The sequence below is a fragment of the Cervus elaphus genome, chromosome 18 (genome assembly GCF_910594005.1).
Source record: "Cervus elaphus chromosome 18, mCerEla1.1, whole genome shotgun sequence".
Classification (NCBI taxonomy): Eukaryota; Metazoa; Chordata; class Mammalia; order Artiodactyla; family Cervidae; genus Cervus; species Cervus elaphus.
Window position 1 is genome coordinate 60,607,660 of NC_057832.1, and position 16,988 is coordinate 60,624,647.

Here is a 16,988-nt window from a genome sequence, read left to right on the forward strand (position 1 = left end):
TCCTCTCCTAAAAAAACGAAGAAAAAAAAAATGCTCTCCTCCCCTTAAAACTTTCTAATGCTTTCTATGTCATTCAGAAAGAACTCACTGCCTTCATCATAGCTTATAGGAGATTTGGTTCCTTCTCTACATGTTTGATCTCATCCTTGTATTCATCCTTTTCTCAAGGTATCTCAGTCTAAGTGGCTTTCCCGCTGGTCTTCAAACACGCTAAGAACTCCTCTCCTCATGGCTGTTGCACATGCTGCACCCACTGCCTGGAATGCTGTTTCCTCAAGTATTCACACGGTTTACATTTCTTCTTTGAATACTCTTGCTTAAATGTCAGCTTAATAGTGAGGTCTTTTCTGACTACTTATCAAACTCTCCCTTGCCTCCTCCTTTTTCTGCTTATAGCCTCTGCTTGTCACTGTCTGTTTTCCTCCATCACATCAGAGAATTTGCCTAAATGGCATAATTATCCACTCCTCCAGTGCATAGAGGGATCTTCCCGGGTGGTGGTAGTGGTAAAGACCCTGCCTGCCAATGCAGGAGACGTAAAAGACTCAGGTTCGAGTCCCAGGTCAGGAAGATCCCCTGGAGAAGGAAGAGGCAAGCCTCTCTAGTATTCTTGCCTGGAGAATCCTATGGACAGAGGAGCCTGGTGGGTTACAGTCTATGGGGCTGCGATGAGTCAGACAAGACCAAAGCGACTTGGTATACACATTGCATAGAACAATACCTGTCATGTGGTAAGTCATTAATAAGTATTTAACACATTAAAATAATAAATACTTTGCTAGTGAAAAGTATTTCCTGAAAGAGTTGTTCTCAGTCCATAAACCAGTGTTAGACATTGATTAAAGGCTTAAACAACTATTGAAATAGAATTTGCCTTTGCCTTAATTATTAATATTTATTTAGTATTCATTGTGGTATAAAATACTAGGTGATTGGTGATTTAGAGAATAGAGTGCATTTCTATCCTCTAGTAAGGGCAGCACATAAAATTTGTACATTATTTTGTTACTCAACTTTGTTGTATAAACAGAGAAGCTATTATTGTACTCATTTTACAAATGGGAAACTTAAGGTTAGAGTGCTTAAATGACTTGCCCAAAGTAGTGCAACAAGTTAGTGAGAAGTCCAAGCTTTGCTGCTGTTTAGTTTGCATTGCTTTGGACAACTGTGCAGATCCCCAGCATTGTCCTCTTTTCATACCACTATTCTGCACATCCATTGTAGAGGGAAAGTAGTTCACAGAAGCGTGCAGAGGCTTGTTCTTCTAGCATGGGTAGTTAAAGGTACACACTTTTTTTTAAAAATTTTTTATTTTATTTTATTTTTTTTAATTAGTTGGGGGCTAATTACTTCACAACATTTCAGTGGGTTTTGTCATACATTGATATGAATCAGCCATAGAAAAGATACACACTTTTGAAAATAGAGTACTTATAATTTCATCCCCTGAACTAGTTAGAATTGACTAGATTAGACACTTAACCTCCAAATCTCAGTAGTTAATAAAATAGTTATTTTTCATTTGGGCTATGAGCTCAATGTAGGTTATAGGAGGATTTTGTCCACCAGAGTCATTTGGGGCCCTGGGTTGATGGAAACTGGACACTTGCTTCCACAACCACCAAGGCAGCCAGAAAGGAGGGATATAGAGTCAATTACCAGCAAGTATATGTTTGAAACATATACAAAACTCTTTTACTTCTCTGTGCCAAAGTTAGTCCCATGGCCACTTCTAACTTCAAGTGTCAGAACTATAAGAGACTGGAATATGGGTGAAAATGGTGAGCGTTGGTAATGATTACCACACTCATCCATTGCCAAATACACACACAGACACAAATACACAGATATGTGTAAGTTACTTTTTTTTTTTTTGTCTGGGAAGATTACTCACTTTCCTTACAAATCTTTGAAGCAAGCTCAGTGTTTCCAACTTGGGCTTATTTGTTGACCTTTTTGGTTGAAAATTTGTAAAATACAGAGAAACAAAGCTGGATAATGATGACGGAGGAATAATTTATCTTTTCCTAGGAGACTTCACCTAACAGTGGCAATATTGTCCTCTTATTACACATTGAAATTTGTGCTTACTTCTCAGTTTTTATATTAATCACTTCTACCTTTTATTTGTATGTAGAGCATTGTTGATAAAATATTTGATAGGGGGGAAAAAGAACTGCGTTGTTTTTTGCTATTGCAAATTATTCAAATCATGATCAGTTAAATTTTACTCATCCTCTTCAAAATTATAGTCAGAAATATGAGAAATGAATGTAATGTCAAAAAGAGGAACTAAATCGTGGTTTATATAGCTTGACCTCCCATAGAAGTAGAACAAGTAGAGAAGAGAGAGTAAGCAGAAAGACAATGCTTATAGTACATAGAAAGCAGATGGAGAGACTGACTCTCACAGACTATGTTCCTGAGACGTTACAAAGGTAATTTTTTCCTATAAATGATTTAATTAGAACTATAAAATATACAATTACATATATCTAGGAGTTTAAAAGCACATAACTATAAATTTCAACTTAATTTTAAAGTCATGTGTTAAAAACATTTAAATTACATTTTGCTCTATAAATTAGAAATAGATAATATTTTAGTGCTATTTTAAAAATTATTGGTAACGTTTGATTGTAATGTTTCAGTGATGAATTTGATAAAAGGAAAAGGAAGTGATGAAGAAATGATATTTGAGATTTCTAAATAGTTTTCTTATTTGGCTATGCAAAAGTGGCTTCAAATTTTGTCAAAGTTTATGGAGAATTGACATGAGTTTGTTTATCTCATTTTATGCAATACATATGTTTAGAAAAAGCTGGTTGAACATATAAGTATTATTTGTAATGTAAGGAATATAATCTTTCTATCATCTATCAATCATCTGTCTAATTTAAAGAAAGAGCATCACACAAGAAAGTTATTTTACAGAGTACATTTTTGATAAAGATGTATGTACATTATAAGTTTGAAATTTTGAAAATTATATTTCCTTAAAATGAGGCTAAATAGATTTGAATTTCTTAATTTAAATGTGTGATATTTATTTCTCATTATTTATTGCAGTAAATACACCTGTAACTTAAGTGCTCATTTCATTTATCACATTGAATCTTAGTTCAGATAGCCCTTAAATGGACAGAAATGAGTTATTTAAAAAATAAAAACTACTAAAATAAATAAGTTCTTTGAATTATATATATATGCTCTGAAACACAGATTGTTCATATTCATAACAATAAATTATATAATAAATTAGCACAACATTTAATAATCTTTTAAAGTCAAAAATTTAATAACATTTGATTATACCTTTTTGTTACTTCATATATTTAATATGAGAAAATATCAAAAATAATAAAAGCGAGTACAATTAAGCAAAGACCCTCTTCAACTCATAATATTAATGATGATTTGTGGAATATTATAAGATAGACTTTACATTGTTATAGTATGGCAGTAGTACTATATATTCATAGTGGTATATAATCATAAAATAAAGGAGAAATAGCTGTTTATCCATTATTGTTTAAGCTAAGCCAACACAGGTCTTCATAAAATACTGTATAACTCAGACTTATTTTTTTTCTCCTTTGGATATCATTTAAATTTCCCTGAGTGTTTCTTTCACCTTAGGAGGGAATTTTTTAGAAATAGAAAATAAATTGCTTTGAGAACATAATTAAGATGTGAATGTGTTAAATTTGTCTAGAAATATATTCAGTTGCTTAAATTACATAAGGCCGACAGGTAAAGGGAATACACACTTCAGAGGTTTGCATAATTTTTCACTCCGCTAAGTAGTTTGACTTAGTTTAGATATGACTTCTCTTGTCCATAATGCTCATTTAAAGCTAAGTTCTCTAGCTGATATTTCTTGTTGAAAATGAAGGAAATCATAAACAAATAATCACTAAAAAATACTCAAAAGGCTGTGAAACAAGTCAGAAATATCTTTTAATAGAATTATATTAGAGAAGCTTACGTGACAGATATAGGATTGAATTTCAGAAATAGTTTCTGTTTGCTTATTACCTTTACCCATTCATAACTTTGTAAAACATTTAAAAAGTATTTGTAGTTAAATCTGTGAAATTTGAATGGTACTGTTGCTATTTCTTAAAAGACTCTTGTGAGACAAGAAAAATTATTGAGGGAAAATAGTGACGGGTGTGAGCCACATTCATTAATAGAAAAAAATATGAGTGTGGAAAACAGAGAAAGGATTTTAAATGTATATGGAAAAGTATCAGTTATGGAAAGGTGAAATAATTTAAGTATTTGAGTAGTAAGGACTTTCTGAGATCTGCTATGGGCGGCCTAACACAGAGATTGCAACTTTCAGAGAATATGCTTCAAAAATCTTCGGAAATAATTTCTAAAATGTCAGCTGTTGACTAAAATCCTACCCAGATTTTCTGCTGGTGAGATTAGTGTAATCTTCTCTAGCTCAGAGTAGAAATCACAAAGCTTCTATTAATAGTTAGGAAAAAGCCCCTCCCACTCAGCTTCCCCCAAACAATTAACGGTTCTCTGTACTGTAGTGCCAAGTTCACACTGATCAGAAACCTCAGGTTTATCATAGGAACTGCTTGAAAATGATGAAAAAGTAAGAGTCATTATATTTCTTCATAGTGCAAAATAAAATAAAATTTCAGTTCCCCACTCACCAAATCTAGTTATTTTGCGGTTCGTTCTTCATTCTTTGGGTTATTATTGGATTTACATGGTTCAGGGAAGACAGTGTGAGACTCTGTGAGTCTGCAGTGGTCCATTCGAAGGTCCTTGCCGTCAGTGCCCTGCTATTTCCAGGCGCTGTGGGAGACCTGCCGTGTCAGGGAGGCAGGTCTACTGCACTGTAGAACTTGCCACCATCTTGTCCTACCAAACCTCAGGAATCCAACTACCAGGCATTAGACAATTTGCTTTTGTCATCAACCTTCAGAGGCTTTCCTTCTCACAGAATTCAGTTTAATGTCATTAAAAGTTTGAGGCTTTTAAAAATAAAAGTTTGATTAATTTCCTGGTGCTTAAGGAAAGCTCAACCCTAGCTATGTAATTTTAATCTTGAGGTAGTAGTTTCCTGGGCTCCCCTGATAGCTCAGTTGGTAAAGAATGCGCCTGCAATACAGGAGACCCCAATTTGATTCCTGGGTGGGGAAGATCCCCTGGAGAAGGGATAGGCTACCCACTCCAGTATTCTTGGGCTTCCCTTGTGGCTCAGCTGGTAAAAGAATCTGCCTGCAATGTGGGAGACCTGGGTTTGATCCCTCGAAAGGGGAAAGGTTACCCACTTTAGTATTCTGGCCTGGAGGATTCCATGGACTGTATAGTTCATGGGGTCACAAAGAGTGGGACACGACTGAGTGACTTTGGGACTTCCCTGTAGCTCAGACGGTAAAGAATCTGCCTGCAATTCAGGAGTCCTGGGTTCAGTCCCTGGGTCAGGAGGATCCTCTGGAGAAGGAAATGGCAACCCACTCCAGTATTCTTGCCCAGAGAATCCAGTGGATAGAGGAGCCTGGTGGACTACAGTCCATGGGGTCGCAAAGAGTCGGACACGACTGAGCCACTAACACACACACACACACAGTAGTTTCCTAATGTTCTAAAAGAGGAGGTTGTGGCTCAGAAAAATCTTAAAAACTAGTGTATGTTTACATGAATAGTAAATAGGGGACATAGAACTTGAAACAAGCTACCTCATATGTGTCAGATGAAGAATTTAAAGTTGAAAACTATACAGTGAGTCCTCAAGGAAACTCATGTTTAGTGGAAAGCAGGACAATGGATAGGCACATAAATAAATGCCTTTCTGTGTGATAGAATTTGAAGTGTGTAGTAATATTAGAATACAAGTGAGAAAAAGGAGAGAATAGATAATTCAATATGGGGTGCTCAGGTAAGGCTTCTGAGAGGAAGCAAGAGTTTTGAAAGTTGAGAAGAGACAAACCTTCCAAAAGAGGGGGGAAGTATTTTCAGTTATTTTTGCAGCTGTCATCTATTCACACCTCCACACTTACTTTAATTTTCCCCATCCGTTTCCTGGTTTCTCTCCCCCTAAACCTTGTTCATTCCTTACTAAGCGTATTTTGTCATCACATATTATTTATAATAACTAACCCAGTTGAGTTATGACATATACTTTCCTTACTATGTTATTCCAAATGCACTGAATATAGTATGCACTGTATCTATACTGCCAAATTAAAATTCAATTTGTAATGCTATGTTACTTGCTTTTATGTTCTGAACTGAACATCTAGGATCTTCCCAACTGTCATAAGGGAAGTTAGTAGGAGAAATGGGGAGAAAATAGGAAAAGCAAGTGAAGGCAGAAAAAAGAAGAGAATGGAGAGAGAAAAGACAGGGGAGGGAGGGAAAGAGTGAGAGGGAGAGAGAGGAAAAAGAAAAGTTTCTTAAGAAATATAAACAGTGCTAACCTAGTTCTTTTCACATGCTTGTGAATCTTCTACATGTGAAAGGAAGGTGTTCTGAGATAGGACATTTTAGGGCATATGATCCAAGGACACAATTTAAAGATAGAACATGAGAAAGTATAGCAAAGATCATCTGAGACATGATGGAGGCCTAAGGTACGCTATCAAAACTCTTGCTACTCTTGGAAGTCCCCAAATTACTTTCTAATTGACCAATTTTAATTGAAGATACTCCAAAATAGGGCTCCCCAGACAGCTCAATGGTAAAGAATCTGCCTGTAGGAGCCACAGGAGATGTGGGTTTGATCTTTGGGTTGGGAAGATTCCCCTGGAGGAATGGCGATGCACTCCAGTACCCTTGCTGGGATAATCCCATGGACAGAGGGGCCTGGCGGGCTACAGTCTGTGAGTTCTTAAAGAGTTGGACGTGACTGAGCACTGTGAAGTATAAGTATTGAATGGCCTAGTGGTTTTCCCTACTTCTACTCCAAAATAAAGTTTACACACAAAACCAGAGATGAAGATAGAGTGCCAATGAGTCCAACTTACGCTGTCTTCCATATGGTCTAAAATGCATCTATGTAACAGAATTACCTGGTCATAGGATATGAATATGATAAAGTATGTTAATGATTTTTTAGTCCAAAAGCTTCATTTTGGAGATGAGGAAGCGGAGGCCTAAATATCTGTTTTTCAGGTACAAATAAAGAGGCATTAGGAGTCCTGCCTAGATTTCATAGCCTGGGTTCTCTTCCCTTGAAATTGAGGCTTAATTAACATTAACATGGAAAATGTCAGATTTGTGAGCTACACTCTGGAAACATAAAAAGTAAACCCTTGAGAAACCAAGCAGAAATTCTAGAGAATCACAAGAAAGAGGGTTACAAATACATGTGACCCATTTCTACATGGCCAAACTGTTTTAGAGATTCATGGCTGAGGATGGGTAGAATTATGGGGAAGCCCACATGAAAATAAATATTTCTGTGGTTTGTAATATCTTGTTTTCCTATGTTTGAAATGTATTTTGCTAATTGTAATCTTAGAAGTAGTCCTGAACAAAACAAAACAGCTCTTTGTGTTAGCCTTCTAAGTAGACCCTGGCAGGCTGGCTGTAGGTTCAGTAACACAGTAAGAAGTACACCATGGAACTATGTCAACTGTATAACAGGGAAGTGTCTTTTGTAGAATAGTCCTTTGATATCTTAAATAATGTGATATTTGATCATCAGACTTCCCTTTACCTGGCTAACTTCTATTCATACTCTATTTCTTAGTTTAAACATTAATTCTTCAAGGAAACTCTCTCTGATTCCCCAGTAGAGATTAGATCTCCCATTATATGTGTTCTTTGGACCGTGTACTTAACATTAATCAAAATGATAAATGTATCAGTCAGGGGAACAGAAATCACACTAGAAATTTCAAGGAAGGTGAGTTTGATAGAACAAATTAGTTATACAAGTGGTAAAAGCATTGGTTCCATACTCTGGGTTCTTTTTAAACTAGACTGGGGCCAATTGACAGTGAATTGGAAAAGGGGGGATTTGTGGGCTATACTTAGGAACTGTAAGAGTAAGGTGAGGTGGCCTAGATTGGGGGTGTGTTTTTGACTTCTTGGGGTGCCTACCAGAGTGCTAGAGCTGCCAAAGGGGACATTTTAGCATGGACTACTATAGCTGAGTTAGGGAAATCAGAGCCAATTATGGGACCCCAGAAGTGTCATAGCCACCTTCAGAGACACCACCACAAAGAGAACAAAGAGGAATAAATGCCCAGTAGAGAGGAAGACCCAAGACTTTCCCTCTCCTGTCAACTTCTAATATCGTATCAACTCCTCTTATCAGCCAAACCTAACTGGAAGTCAGTTAGCAAGGAATTCTGGGAAATATATTTTCTGGGGGTTTCTGGCCCCCTGTAGATACAGCACAGAACAAGGAAAAAAGTGATTGACCTCAGACAAATAATTAATGCTAGTATACTAAACAAGTATATATTAATTAATGCTGTTATCAGGGTAATGTCAGTCTCTCCCAGTATTCTGTCATTTCCATGGGTTAAGAATGTATCTCCCTTAATCACTAATATATCACCAACACATTTCGTAGTGCTTGGCCCATAAAAGATTTGGAATAAATTTAAAAATATATGGATGAATATTGTTATTGCCTCTATACTTTCAAGAGTCATGATCTCCACTGAGAGTTATGTGCTCCTTCCAATGCCACTGTGTATAAGAGCTCTGTGATGTACCAAGAGATAATAAGGCCTCCATCTAAACAAAGTAGGGTCATAGAGGTATGAGAGAGGAAGGAAAGGAAGGCTATTAGTAAGTGACAGAGCTTCAGATTATAAATTTCAGTTTATAAATTTTTCTTCAGCCTGTCTTAACTGCTTTAGTCATCTCACCGTCTCACCGTGTAGGCCACTCCAGTACACATATCTACTTGGGAAGATTTTTGTCAGAAATGGGAAGATAGGCACCTTATAAAGAATGGTCACTGTAGATCAAAACTATTAACTAGAATTAAATGATGATCTTCCTAATGTCCATTATAGGACAGTGTTTAGTGAACACTGTGTTGTTTACCATTATGCTAGGGCAGGATCACTCTTCTCTCCTTATGGTTTCATCTAATCCTCTGCTTCAAGGAATGGGCCACAGATGAAAGCTTTCAAAACCTAGAAAATGTTTTTATTTCCCTTTTCCTTCTGTGACTCTAATTACATGTATATTAATCCACTTGAAGTTGTCTCATAGCTCACTGGTAATCCCATAATTTTTTCAGACTTGTTCTGTTAGTTTAATTTTGAATAATTTCTGCTATTATGTTTTAAATTCAATGATCTTTCCTTATGTAGTGTCAAATCTGCTTTTAATCTTTTTTTTTTTAACTTCAATATATATTTTGTTTGGTTTGCTCAAACAATAAAGGAACAGAGAGCTTTTTTTCCCCTTTGTCTAAATATTGCTAATCACTATGGGTAAGGCAAATGATCATAGGTAGAATGAAAAACACAAAACAAGAAACTACAACTATAAAAACTATAACATCGAAGGAATAGAATATAGCCAGTTTATCATTGTTACTTAATTTGCTCGAAGGATAGGAATATGAGGGCTATTTGTCCAACCTGTTTGTGTTTTCTGGTTGCAAGCTTCTCCAGTTGCCAGGCTTGGATTTTTATTATCCAGAGTAAGTATTATTTTAGACATTATATTTTCCTTTTCTAGAATTTAGAGTTAGATCTTTGGTGTTAATAATATCTCTCAGGCCTCTTTTTCCTTAATAGGCTCATTCGTTCTTCCACCTTCTTGAACTTATAGAGTATGGTTATAGTAGTTGCTTTAACATGCGTTTTATTGTTGCTGACATTTGTATCATTCATTGGTCTGTTTTTATTAAATTAGTTATTAAAACAGTGTGGGAAACACTGTTGTTCATATTTACCTACTTGTTTGTAATTTTTGATTGGATATCAAGCATTGTGAGTATTGTCATTTTTAGAAACATTCTTGAGGTTTTCTCCGGAATGAGCTTAAGCTGCTTGGGAACATATTGATTCTTTCACAACTAGCTTTAATTTTTGCCAGATGGAATCAAAGCTGTCTTTAGTCTAGGGCTGTGTATGTGTGTGTCAGTCATTCAGTTGTGTACAACTCTTTGTGACCCCCTGGACTGTAGCCCGCCAGGCTCCTCTGTGATGGAATTCTCCAGGCAAAAATACTGGAGTGGGTTGCCGTTCTCTTCTCTAGGGAATCTTCCTAATCCAGAAATCAAACCTGGGTCTTCTACACTGCAGGTAGATTCTTACTAACTGAGCCAAGTCTAGGGCTAATTTGTCCCAAATTAGTAAGGCAATACCCTTCTGAGTACCCTTCCTGATGCTCTTGTGTATTTCCTACCCTGGCTCTTGGGATCATGAACCATTCCTAGCTTTGTGTGATCTCTAGAAATTATTCCTACTGCTTTACCACAGTGTGTTGCCCAGACAAAAGGTGTTTGCTAATGCTCTGATCAGTGCTCAGCAGGTCTCTCGGGCAACTCTGTACCTCGGGAGCGCTCTCTTTCTGTAGCTCTTTTTGCTGTGGTGGCTCTTCTCTGCCATGCAAGTTCTAACCGCCTCGGCCTCTCCGGATTCTTGTCTGTCTCTTCAATTCAGAGAGAACTCTGGGTTCTCTTTGGATTCTCTCTCCCTGTGTTGTGGTTTGGAAACTCTCTCCAGGAAGTAAGCTGGAGCAACCATAGAACTTAAATAATTTATATCCCTTCTCTCAGGGATCACTGCTTTCTGTTGCCATTTGTTCAGTGTCTGAAAATCATTGTTTGGTATATTTTGTTTCACTTTTTAGTTTTTTAAGATACAGGTGTAAATCTGGTCCTTGTTCTTCTATATTGGCTGGCAGTGAAAGTCATTGACATTTTTCCCAAACGAAAGCTCATGAATACATTGCTCATAAATGCTATTTTTTAAATTCAAAGTTTAATCTAGGTACACTTGGAGAGATTAGAGTATTACTTGAAAAGGTTTTAATACATATTTTTGACAAAATTACCAGAAAGGCCTATATTTATGTTTGAATTATTCCATTTCCTACACTGGGAACTAATAAAAACATTTTCCAGGAATTTAATCTTTGCTGAAGTCTAGTGCTTACCGAATTATCATGGATGTCTTGGTGAAAAAAATACTAAAATCCAGTGAAACAGATCAATTCAGATTTTGTTATGAACTAACTAAATTGGTGACTTTATAGTATCTTGCACTACAGGTGTTCTTTCACTATTTCATCCATCAAAAATGCAAATCTTCCAATTATGAAAATTTGTATAATTATATAAAGAGACAAGTACATTTGTCCTGCTGAATAAAAGAAAATTCCCTTGTATCAAGTTTTCACACTTGTTGAAAAAAACAAACCCTGCTAAGGAGAAAAATTCAATTAGAGAGTAAAAATTTCAAAAACTAATAACAAATGAAAGTATTCTGTGTTCAGATAAATGTTAGAAAAAAATCTATTTTGAATTAAAATAAGATTCATCAGTCAATCTTTCAAAAGAAATTCAGACTTTGTCACACATTTATTCATTTTCATTTGCTAATAATGGTGTATTTGGAATGCTGCACAAAACTTGCATTGTTTTCAAAGGAAATAAATGAAAATATTGTAGTTTGAATAAAATAATGTTTAGAACTTATAATTTTAAAACCTCAAAAGTTGATTTTATACTATTAATTATATTCACTTTTAAAAGAGATGTATATCAAAATTAATATTTAGCAAATTAAGCTTTGAGCCAAGAAATCATGCATCACAAGGGCTTCATTTCTATATGAACAAATATAATTTGAGTTTGAGTCACACCCACATGTTTTCCAATCATCCTTACTCTACCTCTGAATGCTAATATGAGAACACAAAAACTCTTCTCATGAAATTTTAATGTCAGTTTCACTTCCAGTTAACACAGTATTAAAATAGTGTTCCCCTAAATATACACCCTACAAGAAAGTAATGTGACAGCAATAAAAATGCAAACATATTCTCTAAACATATAGATGCCAAAGTAGTTGTTGTTTTTATTGTCGTTGTTTTAATATTATCCTTAACCATTTGTATATTATTATGTGACTGCAATGGTGTAGGTTTTGTGCAGAAAGGTGAGCTGTGAATTTTTTTTCTCTTTAAGGCCATTGAATCATAGTTCTAATGACTCTAAAATAAAATTTAAAGACAAGAAAGTTCATAATCATTGTATTCACTACTGTAATGGAGGCCTCAGAAGATATAATTTATCCCTTGACTTCAAATTTAAAAACAGATTTAATTACTTTTATTATAAAACTAATTCATGTGCATCATTGAAAATTTTGAAACTAGAAAAAAGTTGGGAGTTGGAAAGTCATAGTTTCACTACCCACAGAAGAGGAGCTTTAACAGAAGTAAGGTCTTCTGATTAACATTAAGCAATTTTAAGTAAGAGACAGAGATGAGTAGTAAACTATAACAATTAAACAAGGTATAACAAAAAAGAAATTTTAGACTAAGTGTGACAAATGTTTTGGTCTGTTGGAATGTGTAATTATTTGGATTTAAAAAGTCAACTTAACATCTAAAGTCTGGAATTAATTTACTTGGTGGGGAATCAAGACAGGGAGGAGAAAGTTTTTTGAGTTAGTCTGATTTCCATCTGGTTGCACATTGGCTGTTGTAAAGGAATTACAGTATGAATGCCCCATTACTTAGAGGCAAGACATAATATTTGAGGAGTTAATGGTGAGTTACTGAGTTCAGTACCTCTTAATGTCTTTTTTCCAGTTCTTTATTGTCCCAAGACTGAAAAAGTTATATAAATTTTTGCTGAGTGTAAAATATGGGAATTGGGAGAATGAGAGAAAAGCATGAATTTTTCTGCTGAAATTTGAAGATATTCCCAAATATAACATCAAATGTATTATTATTTGGAAATAACTCTGAAAGACTCTATTGATCCTTGCAACTTGAGAAATGATGATGCTTGAATTTGTACGTACATACATACACCAGTCATATACTCTCTTTACTTGTGTGCTATTCTTACACAGTATAATAGTTAATATTAATTATTTATAATCCTCAAAATTGGATATTATTATTAATTTATTTCCATAATTTCTTCTTCTTTGATTGTAGTTGATAATAGTCTCTTTTATTTATTTAATGGTAACAAGTAAACTCATTTTGTAGGCTTCTTCTAATCATTATGAGATTAACCATCTTTGAGAGTCTGAGTTGGCAGTTTCTTGATTTATATCTTAGCTCTCATTTATAGTTGTTTGATCCTTTAGTGTTTTATGGCTTTTCACTGTGAGCCAACCTTGAAGCATTAACCATGAGACTTTTTGAGATATGTTAAGGTGAGTTTACCTATATAGATGCTTTTGCCAGGAACTTGTGTTTACTACCAAACCTGGATCACTTTAATTGACATTTCCAGATTATGGGTATTTTGGACCATAGAGATAGCCTGATTTTTCTGAGACAGGCTTGTGGTTAGGAAGGGAAGGCCATTACATTTCTCTAACCTCTCTCTGCTCTCCACTCAGAGATAAAGCTGTGGCATGCAAGTGTCTCTACAGGCTCTATAAACAGGGCAGTTTCTTTCAGGCATTGACCATAGTGTCCTTTCTTCAGGGGTTCTGACTTTGGTGGACTTTTTTTGAACGACTTAGGTCCTAGACCTTTGTCTCTCTCCGCCAACTGTGAGCCTTTGAAAGTTTGATCGTTAATTTGTCAGAGATTGGCAAACAGTCCTGGACAGACTCCTACTCTGGAGTTTATTTCCTCTGAATGTGCAGTCTTTTTTTGTTTCTGGTGGTTGAGGAATTTCTTAATTGTCTCCTCTTGCTCAGACAGACATTAAAGTGATTTCTAAAAATGCTATTCACCTGTTATTAGGTATATTACACTGAAAGATTTTTTCACTTGATTTCTTGTCCTTCATAGTTGCCAGAAACAATTCAAACTTCAGTGTTTTATCTTGTTTATAATTTTAAATGTTTTTCTCCATTTTATTTTGAATTTGAATATGCAAAGAAATGGATAATGATTGATTTTTATCATGTATTATGCTTGAATCTTAAAATATTGCTCTTTGAAATGTCACAGAAATTAAGGTACTTCAATTTGTAAGCAACTTGAGAAGTTTCGCCTACTCTAGAGTTATTAATACCTTGCTTTAGTGGGTGTTATGGGTATTTCTGAGACAAAGTTACTGAGGAATACTGTGTGTGGACCTAAATTAATCCAAACTAACTTTATTTCCTACAAGTATTTATGAAACTGAAACTACTTGAGACCTGGTTATAGCTCCTGCCTCTAATAAATCAAACCTTCATTTTTGGCTTTGGAGTCTTGGTACTTAGTTGGAAATACCCTATTTCTAAGAATTGCCTGTAATCATTGAGTCCAGAGCATTTACTGGATGTGAGTCTAGCAATTATGATATTCTATATACATGTAGAAAAGGAAGTGGGCTCTGCGGTGTGATTTTTTGGGTGATGCCTGCTGACCAAATGATTCCCTCCTCTTTCTAACTGTGGCTCAGCGATGACAGTTTTTAGCCACTTTACATACACAGCAAAAGCAGGGGTGACTATCTTCAGATAGTTCAGGGAAAGGGCAGGATTTATAGATATCAGCCTGCTCTCTTCTTAGCATGGATTTGATTATAAGATAAAGTAAATGTCATTTCCCAAGGTTCAGAGCCTAGGGGGAAGAGATTTCAGACAGATATATTTCTAGGGGAAGAAGAGGAATCAATTTTACCTTGTTTGGACAATTTACTGTTGTGAAAGAATAAGCAGCCAGAATTTTCTAAGATCAGAGGAAAATGGGCAATTATTAGTAGCATGTAATTTTTTTGTAGTTATTTTTACTTTTTTTGCCAAAGTAAACCAGGATTGCAATTTTTCCTAGCAATACAATTTTTTAGTTAAATTTTTTATTACGTTTTGGGGAATAGTCAATTAACAAACAATGTTATGATAGTTTCACCTGAACAGGGAAGGGACTCAGCCATACATATACATGTATCCATTCTCCCCTAAACTCCCCTCCCATCCAGGCTGCCATGTAACATTAAGCAGAGTTCCATGTACAATACAGTTCAGTTCAGTTCAGTTCAGTCGCTCAGTCGTGTCCGACTCTTTGCGACCCCATGAATCGCAGCACGCCAGGCCTCCCTGTCCATCACAAACTCCCGGAGTTTACTCAAACTCATGCCCATCGAGTCAGTGATGCCATCCAGCCATCTCATCCTCTGTCATCCCCTTCTCCTCCTGCCCCCAATCCCTCCCAGCATCAGGGTCTTTTCCAACGAGTCAACTCTTCGCATGAGGTGGCCAAAGTATTGGAGTTTCAGCTTCAGCATCAATCCTTCCAATGAACACCCAGGACTGATCTTGCAGTCCAAGGGACTCTCAAGAGTCTTCTCCAACACCACAGTTCAAAAGCATCAATTTTTTGGTGCTCAGCTTTCTTCACAGTCCAACTCTCACATCCATACATGACCACTGGAAAAACCATAGCCTTGACTAGACAGACCTATATTGGCAAAGTAATGTCTCTCCTTTTTAATATGCTATCTAGGTTGGTCATAACTTTCCTTCCAAAGGAGTAAGCGTCTTTTAATTTCATGGCTGCAATCACCATCTACAGTGATTTTGGAGCCCAAAAAAATAAAGTCTGACACTGTTTCCACTGTCTCCCCATCTATTTCCCATGAGGTGATGGGACCAGATGCCATGATCTTAGTTTTCTGAATGTTGAGCTTTAAGCCAACTTGTTCACTCTCCTCTTTCACCTTCATCAAGAGGCTTTTTAGTTCCTCTTCACTTTCTGCCATAAGGGTGGTGTCATCTGCATATCTGAGGTTATTGATATTTCTCCCGGCAATCTTGATTCCAGCTTGTTCTTCTTCCAGCCCAGTGTTCCTCATGATGTACTCTGCATATAAGTTAAATAAGCAGGGTGACAATATACAGCAGTAGGTCCTTATTGGTTATCTGTTTTAAATATAGCCATGTAAACATGTCCAACTCCCTAAATATCCCTTCCCTCCATCTTTCCCCCCAGCAACCATAAGTTAATCCTCCAAATCTATGAGTCTCTTTCTGCTTTGTAAGTAAATTGTTTTGTATCATTTCTTTTTAGATTCCACATATAAGCAATGTCATACGATATTTCTCTTTCTCTGTCTGACTTACTTCACTCAGTATGACAATCTCTAGGCCCATCCACGTTGCTGCAAATGGCATTATTTCATTCTTTTCAATGGCTGAGGAATATTCCATTGTATATATCTTCTTTATGCATTCATTCCTCTGTTGATGGATATTTAGGTTGCTTCCGTGTCTTGGCTATTGTGAATAGTACTGCAGTGAGCATTGGGGTGCATGCCTAGCAATACAATTTTTATTAGGCAAAAAGTCCTCCACAAAATCAGTTAGGCAGGTTAGGCAAAAAAATTGGTTAGGCAGGTGGAGAAAGTAGCGGAATCTTTTTCCTAAAGGTCAACCAGGTACGTTGGTTGGTGAGTCGGCTCTGTCATCTCAAATGTGTTTCTGTTCCTGGTCCAAGACAGTTGTTCCAGTGGTCACCGTTTTCCAGTCAATGAGAAAAGAGGGAAATTCAGGATAGGCTGCTTGTCTGAAGGAGATAATGCTAAAGTTGCATGCATCCATTTCACGTACATCATATTAGCCTGAACTCAGTCATATAGTCACACCTAGCTGCAAAAGAAGCTAGGAAGTGAAAGCTTGAGCTTGACAACCATGTACCCGTCCAAAACCCAGACGCTACTGTAAAAGAAGGGAGAAGAAAGAACACTGGGTTACAATCAGGGTCTGTGCTACACTTACACTTGGCATTAAAGTGTTTATTACTGTTAGCTAAGAGATGTTTTTAAAAAGTTAAAATAATAGAAACATGCTTGAGCTGGCTGAAACAAAAATGGAGAATGTATTATAAAGACACAGAGAGCTCAAGTGTGAGAATGCAGC

The 16,988-nt window shown here is 36.1% G+C and overlaps 1 protein-coding gene across 3 annotated transcripts in view; it reads left to right on the forward strand.

The window, feature by feature from the left end:
• The window catches only part of TFEC (transcription factor EC), a 577,457-nt gene that overhangs the window by 357,628 nt on the left and 202,841 nt on the right, over nt 1-16,988 (forward strand). Inside the window, exon 1 of one of the 3 annotated variants that reach the window (XM_043872400.1) lies at nt 2,358-2,438. The exons of the other annotated variants lie outside the window; for them this stretch is intronic. The gene's annotated coding sequence lies outside the window, so the exon portion shown is untranslated. Of the gene's footprint in view, nt 1-2,357; nt 2,439-16,988 lie in introns of those variants that run through there. 3 annotated transcript variants of the gene reach the window in all.